The sequence below is a fragment of the Triturus cristatus genome, chromosome 5_2 (assembly GCF_964204655.1).
Source record: "Triturus cristatus chromosome 5_2, aTriCri1.1, whole genome shotgun sequence".
Taxonomy (NCBI): domain Eukaryota; kingdom Metazoa; phylum Chordata; class Amphibia; order Caudata; family Salamandridae; genus Triturus; species Triturus cristatus.
The window spans coordinates 940038727-940057948 of NC_140588.1; positions in this window are offsets into that span (position 1 = coordinate 940038727).

The following is a 19222-nucleotide window of genomic DNA, read 5'->3' on the forward strand; positions in this document are numbered from 1 at the left end:
CAGAATACAACAGCCCATTGGTAGATTCAGGAGGTTTTCTGTCACACCATGGTGACTTCATTCACAATTTGTACATGCCCATTGTCCTTTCCCATTGCATAAATGTAACCAGTTTATTCAATGTAGTGTTTGATACATTTCAACATTTTTGCATATAATTCTTCAGCCATGTCCCCGGAAAAAGTCTTGGGTCCCACGGTCAGGCTCATCCTTTGTCAGGCAAACAATACTCTGTGCTGAGGAACCTTGAACTTTTATTCTTTCTCTGCAGCGCTCAGTGCTTCTTTCTGTTTTTATTATGTCAGTCTTCCTATCATCTCCAGCCCCTCATCTATCCGGCCAATTTAAGGAGACTTTCAGGTCAATTCGGCTCACTATGGCGAATTGAATATAAACATTCATTAATTACATGGAAATACACTTTTCACTGTTTACCACTCACCTTTGCAATGAAAACCTTGCTCCATCCATCTCCCCTTTGATGGCTTCCTGGAGCTACACCCACCATACCAAGTGCCATCTTCATTTATCTAAAATTCAGTGTTTTTCTCTCTTTTTATCATACTTTTGTCTAAATCTTTCATTTGATCATGATAATCTCCTTTCATATCTTCTAATTCTATCTCTTCTCTTTTTATTTTTCTTGCTTTTCTTTTTTTATTGGATTCTGTCACTTCTTTTCTTCCCCATCTACACTCGCAACACTTATATGTTGTTATTATTACTAAGGCTATTATGACTACTGAAATGATTGGCATTATTATTTTTCCTAGTAAGCTAACTCCAAAAGTAGAAAACCATTTACTTACAGAAGAGAAACACTTACCAAGTCTCTCCCAGACACCGTCAACCTCCAGTTGGGTCAAATCTTCAAGTGATTTCATAATAGTCTTTATATATCCCTCAATACCTTTACTTTTCTAAAGGATATAGGTACAGAAGTGTTGGATTTTCAACATGCCACAGACTCCACCCTTGTTTGCCAATAAGATATCAAGGGCAAGTCGATTTTGCAAAACCATTGAACTGATTGCAACCATTTTTGTGTCAATCGTCAAGAATTTTGTGTGAATTCAATTCACATTCAATAACTATATCTGATTGTATCAGTGCACCAAAAAATCACCTACTATATCAGAAAAATTCGCTCTCTTATTACATGTAAGTCCTTGTTTTATTTCATTGATTCTTTTGTTATTTTTGTCTACATGGTAGACCTTCGGAAAAACAATTGCAAAATAACAGCTCTCATACCAATGTGCAGGCAACCTGTAATAGGCTTTCTTACCACACACATAATAGACACCTGGGAAAACAGGATAAGTTCTACCCTTCAATCCCCAACCTCCAGTAATTTGGAAAGTATGCTCACATTCACTAGAACCAACGAAATAATTATTATAGTTAGTTTTCATTCTGAGCAAACGTATCTTTCCTTTCTGATACCAATCCAGGGAAATTGCAACGTATGTCTTGCCTTTCTCAATGGGCCCGATTCACAGAACTAACTTAAGACAAAATCCTAAACTTACTACCATTTTGGTATTCACAGAAGGCACTTACTCACTTTGGTATTCACGGAAGGCACTTACTCATTTCGGTATTCACAGAAGTTAGGAGTCCTAACTTTAGGACTCCTAAATGCCTTCTGTGAATACCGAAGGTCTTAAAGTTAGGATTTTTCTCAGTATAGGAGTCCTAAAGTTAGGAGTCCTAACTTTAATACTCTTAAACTGAGAAAAATCCTGACTTTAAGACTTTCGGTATTCACAGAAGGCATTTAGGAGTCCTAAAGTTAGTAGTCCTAACTTTACTACTCCCACTCTCACCTTGTTTGAATACAGTTTGCGTCCATCTGATGCGCTGTCAGCTTGGATCTGGTTAAGATTCTGTTAGGTTTAGAAATGAACTATGGAAGCGCTGTTTGCTTTGATTTCAATAAGATTCCATATTTTACTTAATTATACCACATGCACTTCGACGGATAGAGCACCACTAATTCCCATCCAGCTCTTCGATATGTAGACCAGCAACATGGCGGCCATTTGATACAAGGTTGTCAGTCTAGTCATCTTACAGGAAGCAGCTTCCAACCCGGAAGTCCTGTACGGGTGCCCTACTTAGACCGAACCCGGCATGACCCATTACAACTACTTTTTCCTGCCAGGACGATACGGCGCTGGACACGGCTCATACACGGAGCTCTTCGCTCAAATAAGCATTAAGACTAACGGATGTACCCGTGGCAGGGGTGAATGTCGCAGGCCCCCTTGCTTCTGATCTAATTGGGTCCCTTGATTAACTTTGACGTGCCACCCCAAATTGGCGCTTAGGCAACTCACTCCACAGGGCTCTAGCCACCCTTTTTAAACGTACTTTAAATTTCACTGTTGCAACGAGGAGACTTTTGGGCTCATTTTTTAACTGCTCTAGCGACGAGACGAGCCTTTATTCTAAAACGTGAGCAGGCAACTAACTTCACTAACTTAAGACAAAATCCTAAACTTACTACCATTTTGGTATTCACAGAAGGCACTTACTCATTTTGGTATTCACAGATGGCACTTACTCATTTCGGTATTCACAGAAGTTAGGAGTTCTAACTTTAGGACTACTAAATGCCTTCTGTGAATACAGAAAGTCTTAAAGTTAGGATTTTTCTCAGTTTAGGAGTAGTAAAGTTAGGACTCCTAACTTTAGGACTCTTAAACTGAGAATTGGGTATTAGGCATTGTATGGGATGAGCTACATTTAGCTCTAGACACATTCAAGACCGAGGAATGCAGTCAATCCACATGAACCAAAGGAGAGTAACGATTAAAAGTTGGAATAACAAAAGCAGAAGATGTATTAACAGCTCTAGGTTCAAACCCAGGACCTTTATTTATTAGCGGTTTATAAAAGTACCCCAGTGGTACCGCCTCAATGGGGCCACACGCGTTGTTACTCCAGAGGAGCCTATCCATGAGCCAGTACACTAGGGACCTATCCCTAGAATTGACAACAATACAGTCAGGCGATGAGAGGGCGGAGCTGTGGGCGGGGACCGGAGCTACAAGCAGCCAGCAGCGCAGGAGATCGCTATTAGGCTTTGAGCTATCAGATCGCATTACAGGCTGCCAAAACGCTACCTTAACTTGTATTTTAGAAAATTGAACTGATAGATTCATTTTACTGTGTATTCTGATGTTTTTAAAACAATTGAATTGAATTTAACTTGCGTGTAAGTCGCCTGCTCCGGCTTCCCTGTTGCCCCGAGTGACTTTCCCTGTAGCAGCCAGGCGGTGAGAGGGCGGAGCTGTGGGCGGGGACCAGAACTAAATGCAGCCGAAGGCGCAGCAAAGGCAAGCTCGTCTGGCCCTTCCGCGCCCATCCGGGCAAGGGGGCCAGGCACCATGCCCGTCTTATCACCTACACCTTGGATACCCTTAAATTGATGCACTCCCCCCTTTTAAATCTTACCCGAGAAAAACAGTCTCTGATCCCTGAACAAGGAATCCTTACCAAAAGATGTGCATTCCCAGATATACAGATCTCCACCACCCCCAGGCATATTTCGCCTCACCTGGCTAAACCCCAGCCCATGTCTCTATCAATCTACTATCTCAATACACGTTCCCTTGTCAAACACCAGCTTGCCATCTTTCTCCTCCTGATCACTGATACACCTGATTTGTTACTGTAGACAGAAACATGGCTCACTGCAGACACCGCCCATGATTTGCTGGCGGCTATACCATCTAACTACTATAGCATACATGCCAACCGTTTATCAGGTAAATCGGGAGGGGGAGATGCAGCCATTATTCTCACCAACTTCAGGTTCAGCACCCTACCCTGTCTCTCCCTCAATGAGGTGGAAAACATAGTAATACAACTTGAATCCACCACTGACTCCTTTGTCTGAGTATTAGTCTATAGGCCACCACTTCAAATGACTCACTGCCCCCTTTTACTTAGCGAGCAGATGGCGAAACTCCCCACTGATCACGCTAAGGTCCTTCTCGTAGGCGACTTTAACTATTGGTACAATGACCCTCACGAAGGACCACAATCTGCTGAGCTGTCTGACCTTCTTACTAACTTAAATTTTACCCAGCAGGTCTCCTCTCCCACCCATTTGAAGGAGCACATCCTAGACCAAGTTTGGACTAGTGGCATGACCACTTCAACCCCTACAATTGACCCTTGTGTCTGGTCCAACCATCATCTCTTAAAATTCACACTCATACTTCCGACTTTTTGTAAAATTAGCACAGTCGAAGGCGGCCTTGCCAGGAAATGGAAAACTTCCAATAAAAAAGACTTTCTTGACACCCTGACCAACACCAAACTGTCTTCGGGCATTGACATCAATGACACTGAAGCAAACCTCTCCCAATGGCTTCTTGAGGCCAGTAACAAGCACGCACCCCTTAGAAAAGTTAAATTAGCCCGACGTGCCGACACCCAGAGATGATTCTCCTCTGAACTTAAAACTCAGAAACTGGCCTTGCGCCAACTAGAGAGGCAGTGGCGACGGGAATACTCCCCTGACAAGAAATTTCCATACACCTCAGCCCAGAAAGAATATATGAAGGCCATCATTACAGCGAAAGCTGCTCACTTCTCCTCACATATTCTCAACTCTAACAAAAGCTCTAAAGAAATATTTGTTATTATAAATGAATTGTCCAACCCAGACAGGGTCCTCACAAAGGTCATGCCCTCTCAAGCATTGTCCTACTCTCTAAACGATTATTTCATTGAAAAAATCATCACCATCAAAGCCAGCATTCCTTTGCACCCCCCATGTCGCCCGTCACCACCATGCACAGAAACAATTGTGCTCTCAGTTGCTTCCCCCCATTAGTACTGAGATCTTTCAGGAGCTCCTTGTCAAAGTTAAATCAGGAGCTCCCTCTGACTGCTGCCCACCTCACATACTCAAGGACTGCTTATCAGTCTACCCGGCCCGGCACTCACGCTACTGAACGATTCACTCACCTCCGGTCAAGTCCCTAAAGCCTTTAAAAAAGCCATAGTGGTCCCCCTACTGAAGAAACCTGGTGCTGATCCCACACTTCCACCTAATTACCATCCCATCTCCCTACTCCCGTTTCTGGCAAAAGTGCTAGAGGCCCACGTAGCCAAATGCCTGTCCCATTTCCTGAAAGAATCCAAATACCTCAACTCCTATCAGACAGATTTCTGGCCAGCCCACTCTACTGAAACTGTAATCCTGGACACTCTCCGTGACAACGTGGATAAACGTTCCTCCCAAGCACTGGCGCTACTGGATATTTCCGCTGCCTTTGACACGGTCGACCACACTATCTTGGTCGACTGTGTCAAACAAGCTGGCATTCTAGGTATGGTGGCTCATTGGCTCTCCTCCTTCCTGGAGGACCGTTTCCAGGCCGTCCGCCAAGACCATTTTCTGGCCCCACCACGCAAAACCAACTGTGGTGTCCCACAAGGATCTGCTCTCTCTCCCCATCTGTTTAATCTTTATATTTCCCCTTGATCCAGTCCCTTAAAGACAGCAATGTGACGGTCTTTAATTATGCAGATGACCTGCAATTAGTCTTCTCGGTTGATAACTCATACAGTTCCATCACAGAATTTCAGGCCACCATGCTACATATCCAACAATGGATGGACCACAACCATCTTAAGTTAAACCCTGGTATGACGGAGCTTGTTCTTACAGGGGACAGCCATAAATTCTGGGGCCCTCATTACTGGCCATCAGAGGTAGGCCCTTCTCCCTCCCCCTCTCCATCGGCCAAAACATTAGGAGTCACCCTCAACAATGACCTGTCACTGAAAACTCAGGTTGGCACGGTCATCTCTAAATGCTTCTTTCAACTGAGGAAGATCAAAAAGATACATCGGTTTCTTACACAGGAAGCTCTGATCCAAGTGGTAGAAGCCACTGTCCTGTCTCTTCTGGACTACGCTAATTCTGTGTATTTGGGCATGCCAATCTACTTGCTCAAATGGCTACACATGGCACAAAATCAGGCAGCCAGAATGATCCTTCATCAACCTAGATGGCAACCAGCTACTCCTTTGCTGAGGAAACTGCACTGGCTCCCAATCCCTCAATGTTGTGCTTTTAAGGTGGGCTGCCTTATATTCAAATCCCTGCAGGGCAACAACCCCAAATGTATTAACACCTTGATATTCAGGCACACTCTCTCTCGGAACCTTCGCTCTGCTCATCTCTCACTTCTTACTACCCCCGTATTCAAACGAGTACGACAGGGCGGCTGCAGATTTGCCACTCGCCCCTGGACTGTGGAACTCCTTCCCGCTGGGACCGCTCATGCACTGACCTATTGCAATTTAGGAAGTCCCTTAAAACGTGACTATTTGCACAAGCCTATAACTAAAGTTGTCTGCTGATAATCTCTGAGCCTTCATAGCGCCATGAAACCACCCGGTGTACGTGCGCTCTATAAATCATTATTACCATTAACATTAACACCTGTTTCTGACAGTGAGCCCACACATGAGACCCGTTCGACATTGTTTATGCTGCAATATAAGCCTTGCTACGTGACAAATCCGCAGCGTTTGCCAATCAGTGAACAGTTTTGTGCTTGAGCTGCTTCCAGTCCTCTTCATTATTAGTTGGCAAGGATGGAAACTTTTTGGGGACGATGACATACGGAGTAGCATCGGGCGGGAGATGAAGTGTTCTTTTAATGTCTTTTCGATTGCCACCTAGGCGTGTGTTAAATTGTCTCCCTGTGGGGTTAAACCCTCCAGTCTCCCAATGCCTGGATGTTTTACCTGTCCGACCATCACCCAAAGTTCGAACTTCAGCTGTTAGCGGTGTTGCTAGTTGCAATACAGTCTGAGGGGTATTGATGGAACAGTCTTTAGCTGGGGGTACCAGATAGGAAGACATTACTTTGGGTATGTCCTGATTTAAGTTAGTAGTAGAATTGGAAGCAGTACCTGGGCTGGAGCTTAGCTTGGAAACGCTGGAGCCGATTCATATTTTTATAGACATATCAGTGCTGTTCAGCACTCCCAGAATTGTTCAAGGAGTGACTTCATGATGACCTCCAGTGTACTGGTAAGCTGTATAGGTGGCACAGACTCCCCCAGAGGCTGGATGTTTGCAGAGCCCAGGGCAGTATCTAACACTGGAGCCCTTGCTGCTCTCCTTGTGAGGGGTACCAGAGTTTTCTTTTGTGTAGTAGGGGGCAGTGCGTCTTTCTTGGCCTTACAACATGCCTTGGGTTTTTTTGATGGAGGGGGACATAAAGTGTCTAAAAGAAACCCTGTTGTATGGTACTAGTATTGGCTACAGTCCTGCCTGTATCAGGTTCATTCGATGCTAGGGCCCCCACAGCGTAATCAATACTTTCTGTACTGTCGCCATCAGCATTGCACTCCAGCATGTGCTCATGCTTGGGGTCTAACTCAGGCAGTGTGCCACTTTGTAGTGCTCTTTGTGTTGCTCCCAGTCTCTCCTCCACAGACTCTATTTTGTTTGTTATCTCCCCCATTGCTGTTGTCAGAAAGCTAGTGATTGATCTTGTAAGAGGGCGATCCTTTGCAGAGGGCATAACGGTTTTGCGCTTCCCCATCTCCTTACCTTTAGGTGGACTAGCTTTGCCAATATGATGTCCCTGACCTGGCCCAGCCCAGCCTTGTTCAGTCATGGACAGGCGCAGATGGGCCCGCCCTTGGCCTGGGCTTAGCCCAGGCACGACCCAGGCACACCTGCATGCGTCCCACACTGCGGGAGCCCGCAGCCGCTTAACAGCGCTGCCTGGTGCGAACGATATGCGTTGGCGTCTCCTGGCACAGAGACTGCTGGGAAATGTGGTCCCGGTGCCACTAAAGTGACGGCGTGCGGGTAAAGTGCTCTGTGCTCCAACTCCAAGTGCTGCCAACTGGTGAGAGGGGCTCCCGCCCCGTGGGAGCCCGCAGCCGCTTAAGAGCGCCACCTGGCGCGAACAATAGTGTTGGCACCTCCTGGTGCAGAGACTGCTGGGCAATGTGGTTCTGGTGCCACTAAAGTGACGGCGTGCGGGTAAAGTGCTCTGTGCTCCAACTCCAACTGCTGCCAACTGGTGAGAGAGGCTCCCACCCCACGGGAGCCCGCAGCTGCTTAGGAGCGCCGCCTGGTGCGAACGATACGCATTGGCACCTCCTGGTGCAAAGACTGGTGGGCAATGTGGTCCCGGTGCCACTAAAGTGACAGCGTGCGGGTAAAGTGTTCTGTGCTCCAACTCCTGCCAGCTGGTGGCCTTTCTTTTATCTGCTCTTCTTCTTGACATTCCGAAAATTCTCTTTCTTCTGATTCAACGGTAATCTCAATTTCTTCTGGCTCAATAGTAGGCTCACTTTCTTCTGGTTCAACAGCAGAGTCACAAGACCCAGTTACTGGTGCCCACTGTACTTGACTTGTGCTTGGCTGTTCATCATCAATATGTTCTTCAGATTCTGTCACTCTAGATTCTTCAGCTTCACACACTTCAGCTTCTGTTCTATGTCTTTGGTTTACCAGCTACTGCTCTTCTTGTCTTTGAAGTGGACTTGGAAATCATCTGGTATGGCTGGCATGTATCCCATTTGGCAAGCCACCACAGTTCACTGCTGTTGTCGTCACCAGTATCACATAGTGAGGTCGTTCCACCTGCATTCTAAACATGATTTCCTTGTGTGTTTCTTGACAAGAACCCACTCACCAGGACTCAGATCATAAGCTTGATTCGGCTGTGTTGTAGTGGCATTTTCTCCAACGTGGTGAGACACAGAACGCACCACAGCAGCCAATCCTCTGCAATAATCTAGCACTAGATCATCAGATATATTCATCAGTTTGTTCGCTGGTATAAATGCTTTTCTCATTGCTCTTCCAATTAGGACTTCGTGAGGACTCAATGCCATCTTTTTGTCAGGAATGCTTCTAAGACTCATCAATACAAGGGGTAAAGCATCAGGCCATTTCAGTGTTGTGGATGCACACACTTTCCCTAACCTAGATTTTATACTGCCATTGATCTGCTTGACTACTCCAGATGCTTCAGGTCAATAGGCACAATGCATCTTCTGTTCAATTTGTAATGCTGCACAAATCATTCAAATTATCTCATTATTATAATGGGTTCCTCTATCTGTTTCTAAAGTGACTGGAAATTCAAATCTAGGTATCAGTTCTCTCAGAATCAACTTTGCAACAGTCACACTGTCATAAAACATAAGATGGCAATTGTTATTTTCTTTTTCAATTCCTCTGTTTAGGGCTACAAACTTTCATGCACAGAAACGCGCTACTTGAGCAGCGTATCTGTTGCCCCTCGTCACAAAATCATCTCCTGATTTATGTGTGGAACATTTGACCACTGCAATCCTTTTGGGCTATTGTAAGGCATCCAATAAATCTTTTACAGTTTTGCTGTTTCTTATAGGGGATTCTGAAGAAGTCAGAAATCCCCTTTGCATCCATAGCTGACCGAAGTCGTGTACAAAACCGAAACCATATTGGCTATCAGTAAATATGGTCACCATCTGGCTTTTGGCAATTTTGCACGCTCTAATCAGAGCTATCAATTAAGCAATTTGGGCGGAGTTTAGACAGGATGCTTCCAAAACTCCTGCTATGGTGCAAACAGCATAGGCAGTACACAGTTCACCTTTCCCATTTCTTAAACATGATCCATCAACAAACATGTCACAATCTGATTCTTCCAATGAAACATCCTCAATATCAGGCCTATGTTTTGTACACAATTCTGTCACATCCAAACAATTGTGATCCGCTTCCTCTCTCACTTCCTCACAATGCGAGTTTGGCAATAAGGTTGCCGGATTCACACTTGTGCACCTTACCACTGTCACATTTTCAGCAACCAAGATCACTCTTTCATACTTAGTCAGTCGACTAGAGGTCATGTATTGTGTCCTGGTCTGGGTCAAAAGGATCTCAACTCAATGTGGCCCATACACTTTGACTGGATATTCCATCACTATCGCTTCACTCTGTTCCAGGCTCAAGCAAGTAGCAGCTACTGCTTTTAAACAGGCTGGTAATGCTGTGGCCACTGAATCGGCAGGATTTGAAATGTAACATGCAGCCTAAACATGCATTATTTCGGTTTTTTTCAAAACACATTGTAGTATGCGACCTAGTTCTTTTATGCATTAGTTCACAATAGTGCACACATGCGCATAGCGTTTTCCCTTGTGTTCATGTGATTTGTAGGTTAGTTTCACTTCACACTGTTAGTACCTATTATGGGGATGCCAATTCGAGCAAGTTTCATTTTAGCAGAAAACTGTGCTACTGGACATCGTGCCATTCCATGTTTATGAGTTAAAACTGAAAATGCACACCCATCTCATTCACAGTAGTATAATGCAAAATCCTTTGCATATTCTGTCATTCCCAATGCAGGTGCTCCACAAAGACTTCTTCTCAATTTAGTAAAAGCTTCTATAGTTTCTTCATCCAACACAATCGGATCTTTCACATCTTTTCGTGTCAGCCTCTGTAGAGGTTTTTCAATTAAGGAGAAACCACTGATTCATTGCCTACAGTATGCAACCATTCCCAAAACCATTCAGACTTATTTCTGTGTTTTAGGCGGGCTCATTTGTTTGATCACATTAATTCTTTCCGGTGCCACTGTTCTGACTCCTTTTTCTATTTTGTGTTCTAAGTAACTGGACTTCCTGTTTACAAAATGTTACTTTTCCTGGTGACACTTTGTGTCCTCCTTCTGCCAAATGGTTCAATAAGGCAATGGTATCTGTTACACATGCCTCTCGTGTCTATGATGCCACTAACAGGTCATCAATGTATTGAACCAAAACTGAATTTCCTGGCATGAATAAAGTCTCCAAACCTTTTTTCAGAATCTGATTAAAGATTGAAGGACTCTCTGTGTACCCTTGAGGAACTCGGCAACATGCCAAAACACAGTCTCCGAACCGGAAAGCAAAAAGATATTGCCTTTCTGGATGTAAAGGAATTGAGAAAAATGCTTGGCACAAATCAATCACTGTGTAGCATTCATCATCGCAGGGAATCTGATACAGCATCACTGCTGGATTTGGCACTACTGGACAACAGGGTACCTTGATTTTATTTATTTTTCTTGAATCCTGAACTATTCTGTATTTTCCACTGGGCTTTTTGATACCTATAATAGGCGAATTTCAAGGACTGCCCAGTATTTCTTTCCAAATTCCCTGTTGATTCATTTGGTCAATCACAGGTGTGACTCCCATATTCACTTCCGGACACATTTTGTATCGAGGTGTGTTTGGATATATAGCACCTTTGGACCAATTTCTTTTCCTATAAAATACCATAAATCTGACCGTACTGCACTTTTTAACTCTAAAGGCAGATTCTCTTCTGTGAGAAGTAAAAACAACTCATCCACCTCTGTCCCTTCCTTTGCTAGCATCATTTTAAATGCAACATCAGGTGTCTGAAATGCAATTCTATCTGGCGTAAAATAGATGGTACAATTAATTTTGCACAATAAATCTCTACCCAAGAGATTTACTGGACTCGAGTCACATACCACAAAATGATGCATGCCTCTGAAACTTCCAATATGAACTTCTATTGGAATTGTGACTGGGGTTCTAATGTGCTTATTCGAAACTCCTACAACTTGGATAGTTTCTCCCGAGAGGGATAGGTTAGGAATTTCTGCTGCTCTCACAGTAGAACGGATAGCACCAGAGTCCACTAAGAATGTAATGTCATTCCCTTCCACCTTCCCGTCAACAAATGGACCTGTCTGATTTACTGCCAAAGATGGGCCAAGTAAACACTCTTCCTCCCCGCTCAGGCACCGTCATTGAGATGAGTCTGAATCACTCTAATTGCATTGCAACCAGTATTGTGGAACCATTTGCACACTTTGATTCTTGCCAACTTGATCACCTCTGTGAAATCCAGTGTTCACGCTGTACCTCTGCACTTGAGCATTCACATTATTTGGCATGGGAGCTTGTGGCACCTGTAACTGTGGAGTAACTACCTGCTGCTGCTGTTGATTCACAACCACCTTATTCTGCATCTGTGGATTTAAATTTTGATTTACCTCATTATTCTTTTGAGCAGATCTACACTTGTTCTTCCACTGTCCATACTTTCTGCACGCATGACAGGGAAATTTCTTCCTAGCCTCCTTTTCACTAATTTTACTTCTTCCTCTGCCTCCACTGGGTGCTTGTCCATTTTGATTCACCATTCATCTGATAACCTGTTTGAGAACTTCTGTTTGTTTCTTGCTGTTCTGCTACCGTCGCTTGCGCTCACATCATGTTCTCTTTGAACTTTTATGTCTTGATTCAATATCATCATTACAATACTTTGCATACCTCAAAATTTCATCAATTGTTTTGCTTTGCCAACAAATCAAATGCTGTTGAATCATATTGCTAATCTCCGGTTTCAATCCAAATACAAACCGATACACAAAATGTCCCATATCCTTGTCTCCAATATTCTCAAATTTGCTGTACTGTTTAAATACCATCAACAACCTTTCATAGTAAGCATGTACTGACTGTTTTGGTTCTTGGTTTGTCCTGTCAATCTTAACCCAATCTGTTTCTTTAGGGGAAATTTTCCTTTCAAAAAGGTGATTACTTGATTATACTTTTTCATTACCTCTTCTGATAGTGCACCTGTTTTAGGATCTCAAGTATATTCTTCTTTTGGCCAATCGACAGTGATCTTACACTCTGTCCACAAATCTGCTGGAATGACAATCTCGAACAAACCATTTAGATTCTTTAGCAAAACCTTTGAAACTTTCACAAACCTCTCTACCAGTTTATACCACTTAACTGGTTTCTCCCTTAGCCTGGGAAAATCATTTGTAAAAGATAATATATACTGTCTTGTCCAGGGAACATGAACATATCCACCACCTGGAACTTCTCTCATCAGACACACCCTTTCAACTTGTTCTGTCTCTATCAACGGAAACATAGATGCTCCTTTACCAGCTGCTTCTTCCTTCTTTCTCATCCATCTACCTTTCCATCGTTCTACATCTCCCCATTTCTTCAAAATGTTCATCAACTCTTTTATCTGCAACCTTTTTCCAGACGCATTCAAACTTTTTAAATCCTTATCAGTAAAGACCAACCTGTACGACTTCTGCAACACCTTTGACTTTTCTATGTCTATTCCATACTAACTAGTAGCCTCTGATATTTTCTCATGAAGATTCTTCGCTCTCCACGTAATACTTTTACACAAAAACAACAGTTCTTCATCTCAGAAAGTTCCTAGTCTGTCTGGATTTATTTTACCAATAATCATCTCTTCCAAATCTACTTTCAATTGGCTTACATTTATACTGATTGGGGTTTCTGCTTCTCCATTTCCTTTATCCAATCATTTAATTCCTCTGGTGAAGGACCTGCTGAACTCCCTGTCATTGGAGTGACACTATTCTCCTTGGGTCTATTTGTATACTTCTTTTAGGGGTGTCTGTTATCATCTCACAGACTGGAAGATCTAACAATGTAGTATTCGTGTCAGCCTGTCCATCCTCATTCGCTATTGTCACTATTCCACACCTGGCACTACTTCTCGGAACTGCCAACGTATGTACTTTTGATAGATTCTGTTTTTCTCCAAACAATGGGACTATGGGACCAATTGTTACTGGTACGTCAATGCTTCCGCTTTCAGACTTAACTGATTTAATTTCTGAACCTGCTCTATTCTTGCCTTATTTAACAAGTTCATTTTATTTTCTCAAACTACTCTAGCTATTTCCGTGACTTGTGGAGTTAATGGGTTTCCTATTGTGGGACACTTGGAGTCACCTCCCCTGAATTTTCTTCATATGGCAGAGGTCTTTTGGTCATAATGTCTTCCAACAACTCATCATCGGAAGTCTCTATATTTTTCTTTTCCTCCTTACATTTGCCTACGGTCTAATCTTTCGCAACTAAAACTGGGAACAAACCTTCCGTTATCACAGCTATCCTCCACCTTTTCAACTTATCTTCCCTGCTCTCAAAATGATATCCAAACATCATATTTCTGTATCTTCTGTTGCCTCTATATTTCTCTCTTTCAAATGCCTCAACTTTCCATTCCTCTAAGACTTCAAACTGTGTAAGTCTTGGATTCGGCTCTATTGAATTCATTCGATTTCTCAAATTCTGCAATAGTCTTACATTAAACTAACCATACTGTGGGAAAGCTATAACACCATCATCCTTTGTATCTTCCACCCAATTCTCTAACCACATACACGTATGGTATCCTCGCTCCAAAATCATATAAGATGCAGGCATTCTTGGAGGTGGAATAGGAATTCCCTCTCTAGTCACAATTGGTTAATCTTTTTTAAAGAAATTCTTTATTTTCTTAAGCAACTTCATTTTTCTGACTCTACGCTAATATATTTCAGCAAACAAACAAGGAAACCCTTTTGAAATTTTACCTATTCTATTTGTCAGTTCTTGTGCAATGCCAGCGCAATTCACGCAAACCGTCCAATCACGGCTCTTTACATATCTGCTATCTCAACCAATACCAGCGCGGCTCACACCAACCAACCAATCAAGGCTCAGTTCATGCCCACTGCCTGACCAATGCCAGCGCAGCCTTTTCTGACGTCGGTATTACTCCTGCTACTGACCCTCCGTTTATAAAATAATACAGCAATATTTCTAAGGTTTTCTCAATCAAATTTCTGTTAGTAACAACACAAAAACAATGCTACTTTGTCTGTTCCACTAAATAAAGAGATAGTTTTCACTTTCCAAAGAGAAATTCCTTCACTGCAAGTAAAACAACGACCAGCGCTATTTTACCTTTCAAACAAGCTACAGGTGGACTTTTTGGAATAAAAAGAGGTCTTGGTACTCCCCTGGGGATAAGGTCAGAGTTTCGAAAGTGGACCCTTCGCTATTTCAGACACGCTACTTACATACGAATTTGTCCCTAAATATAACACCTAAAGCCCTCCGTAGCTTCGGTATTACAGGCATTACAGACAAAGTACTTCTGCAGTGTGATTTATTTATCCACACCTTTCTTCTGCCTACTCCAGGCTAAATTTATTCCTCAGGTAACTTCGTACCTGTACTTCTAGACAACATAGATCACAACACTAACTTTCATGTTAAGAATATATAATCAATAATGAATAATCATTACTAAACTAATCAATAATTAAACCGTCCTCTGCCACCAGAAGCTGATCCAGCGCAAAACCTAATCAGGGATCAATACTTGATAACATTCAATGGCCGATACACATTCACCCAAATCCCTGATGTGCTGGAGGTCAAGTTTTAGGGCCATATGTAGATAGCTAAATACCGGTCAGCAAACGGCCGAAAATCGGTAATTTTCCCGTTACCGACCGGTATTTAGCCCTTTCCAATGTAGGAGGCAGGTTTTAAGGATTCGGTAATTTACCGAATCGGTATTTTAAGAAATCGGTAAAATACCGATTCGGTAAATTACCAAATCCTCAAATCCTATGTAGGGAGCACTCAAGTGAGTGCTTTTTTGTTTCAAGGATTCGTTATTTACCACCAACTACAGGTTGGTGGTAAATACTGAATACCTGTTAAAAAGCACTTTTGTGCTTTTCTAGAAATGCCATGTGGCAGACATACATGCCCTTAGGGCATGTATGTGCGCCACATGTGCACACATGCATGATTCAGGGGTGCAACAGGGTGTCAATGTGACACCCTGCCACCCTTGAATCTGCTCCCCCTATTACCGAATCGGAATGAGGCCCATAGGAATGAATAGGAAGGTATTCCTTATTACCAATTCGGTTAATACCGAATCAGTAATACCGAATATTACCGACATTCTATTTACCGATTCATAAATACCGAATCAGTAAAATTCGGTATTTAAGAATCGGTAAATAGAAATTACCTACATATGGCCCCTAATGACATAAAAATTTGTTCCTTCGCAAGTTCATGTTTAACATCTCTAAATATATAAATAAACCTTATATCAACTCTCTTTCCTCTCGGTCGACGGACCAATTAGTTGAGAAGCTGATGTTAATGATAGCACTATCAAACTAACTATCTCGGTAAGATTAATAAAATGTATCTCAAATTGATGTAAAATATTAATGCTCATTGCATACGGTTACAAATGCAAACCATGAAATTCACAAAAGATAGAGAATAAAAATAATCAGCTGATGCAAACAGTGTCATACTCATCATCATTAAATGACAGGCACATGAAGGAGTGGATAGATCAAGAGACATCAGTTTCAGCAAAATAATGCGAAACAATTTACATATGACGGAGTGGATAGACCAAGAGACATCAGTTTTAGAGACAAAAATACATCTGCAAATACTTATGCAAAGTACGAGTCAGAAGGATAATACAAACCCAAAGGATCTGTGAAATACCACCCCCTTGGCATAGGAGATGGTGGGGGTCCCCTGAAATAGAGTCAGGGAACAAAGACTTCAGAACCCAGGAGCGAAACAGGGACAGGATTAGCTAGGCCTCTCTGCAAACCGATGGACAGTGATGCATCACCCCTCTCTCTCTCTATCGACGACGACAACATGGTCTAACCACACCCCCAAATGTACCCCAGTTATAACCTGTAACCTACATGTCCATCCCACATTAGTTGAAACAATTCACGATGTACGACAGCCCATTGGTGGATTCGGGAGGGGGTCTGTCACGCCATGGTGACTTCATTCCACAATTTGTACATGCCCATTGTACTAAATCCTTTCCCATTACATAAAATTGACCAGTTTATTCAATGTAGTGTTTGATACGTTTCAACATTTTCACATATAATTCTTCAGCCACATCCCCGGAAGAAGTCTTGGGTCCCACGGTCAGCCTCATCCTTTGGCAGGCGAACAGCACTCTCTGTGCTGAGGAACCTTGAACTTTTATTCTTTCTCTGCAGCGCTCATTCTTCTGTCTGTTTTTGTTATGTCATTCTTCCTCCCATCTCCAGCCCCTCATCTGTCCGGCCAACTTAAGGAGACGTTCAGGCCCATTTGGCTCCCTATGGCAAATTAAATAGAAACATTCATTAATTACATGGAAATGCACTTTTCACTGTTTACCACCCACGTTTGCACTATTGCCTGTTAATATTTTCCTAGCATAAGTTTAGGGCAACATTATTTTAAAAGCAAGATGCAAGATTTGAAATGTAAAATGCAGCCTAAACATGCATTAATTCAGCTTTTTTCAAAACACATTGTAATATGCGGCCTAGTTCTTTTATGCATTAGTTCACATTAGTGCACACATGCGCATAGCGTTTTCCCTTGTGTTCAGTTGATTTGTAGGTTAGTACCACTTCACACTGTTAGTACATATTATGGGGGTGTCTATCCGAGCAAGTCTCTTTTTTCGAAAACCTTGCTCCATCAATGTTAAATTAGCTGCTTTGCTTTCGTAGCGGAGGAGCAAAGGGTCCTCATATTTTACACACAGATTATTTATATATAACATTCATTTAAACAAACATTGCATACTTTGAAAATCAGGATTTCAGGAATGATTACACAATCAAAGTTGAGCAGAAGAATATATTAGATGTGAGTGACATACATCTTTAGAGGAGTGTCTCCCAGAAATGACAGAATCAGAAATGCCCATAGTGCTTGTAAAACCAGCAGTGCTTCTGGCTATTCGCCCCTCCAATGTGCAGAAGAGCATAGACGTGTCTCTGGTGTACCCTGGCACGCTCACGTATGCACTCACTGAGCCAATGCTCCTTGAGTTCCATGTCCATGAAGCCTACAGCTCGAACCAGCTGCAAACCCGATTCACAGACTTAAACTTGATTGCCCTATTATTAATGCCTGAGACGTATAACCTGAAGACAGAAGATGCATTAGCACACCTAGCTATCTTACCCAATGCCCTGCAGAGATTGATGGCCCCACACCTTTACAACACCAGGCTCTGAAAGTCCCTTTTCATGGTCCATTGATTACGTTGTGCCTGGTGGTGGTCTTACCATCAAAAGTGTATGTTCCCAATTCATTGGGATGAATTGTGGAGAACGTGAAGGTGTTTGACATATTTAAGAAACCTAGAGTGGTGAAGGTCAATGGACTGTGACACAGCACATGCAATACCATAACAGCTCCATGGGATGGGACTTGTGTTCTTTTCAACAAATGGTTCTGACAACCTAGTGCTTTCTAGGTATTGAAGGTGTAGTATTTTTCCATTGAACTAGTTGGACTCATTCTGAATGTCACTGATTATATAACCCATGGACTGGAAAAAGTGCACTGTCCAAGATGCAACAAAGTGAGTTGTCCACAACAGTTATGCCCAAACTGGCATGGCCAGGTCAGGGCGAACGATGTAAAGTATATGTAGGCCGGGCTAGAAAATCCTCTTGTAGGAACCTGTCTTTGATACTGTTACTATTAGTCTCAAAGGTAAAACCAAGCTGGATCAGTAACTGAAGGTAAATATAAACACAAAGCATAGGGGACTTACAGTGTACAGGCTGCCTGCATGCTCTCAGAGGGGTGATGATAACTGGAAAGGCAAGGTGGGGTGTTGCGTAGGTAATGTATCCATATATCCCTGATTATCGAGACTAGCCCTTGATTTTGGTGTTTTTTACCCTGACTGAACCACCTGTTTGGCAAAACATGTATTAGAATAAGCCCTGCACTAAAACCCACAAAAGGTTATTTCAGTCTGCCACCTCAATTGTTTTACTGACAGATACAACACCATTCTCACTCATGAATATGGTTCACATTTTTATGAAATTCAAGTAATTTTACAAATCTAATGTAAAAAATATTTTAGAACCGTATTGCACAGTTGCTGATGCAATGCTTTTGGAGTGCATAAACCCTAATTGGCCATAAAATGCCATCTCACAGCCAACCCATACTGCACCAAGAAAGTCTGCTTCCTGTACTGTGAAAAATTGCAATTATGGTAATAAGCCAAATTCCCCAAGCCTGAGCTCAAAAAGAGTTAGTGTGATGATGGCCAGAGAATAGTAGACTGCCTTCAGCTCCCAGTCTACTAGCCCTTTGATGGCCGATGCTAAAGACCAGAAGGGGGAGTGAAATCTACTACTTTGCATTTAAAGTTTGGCCACACCTATTAGAGGATCGGAAGAGAGTTGCAGACCATATGTACTGAGAGTATATTCTAGCTGAATGCCATTGAATGATGCCAGTGTTTGTTTCTCTGGATAGGTATGTTATGGAAATT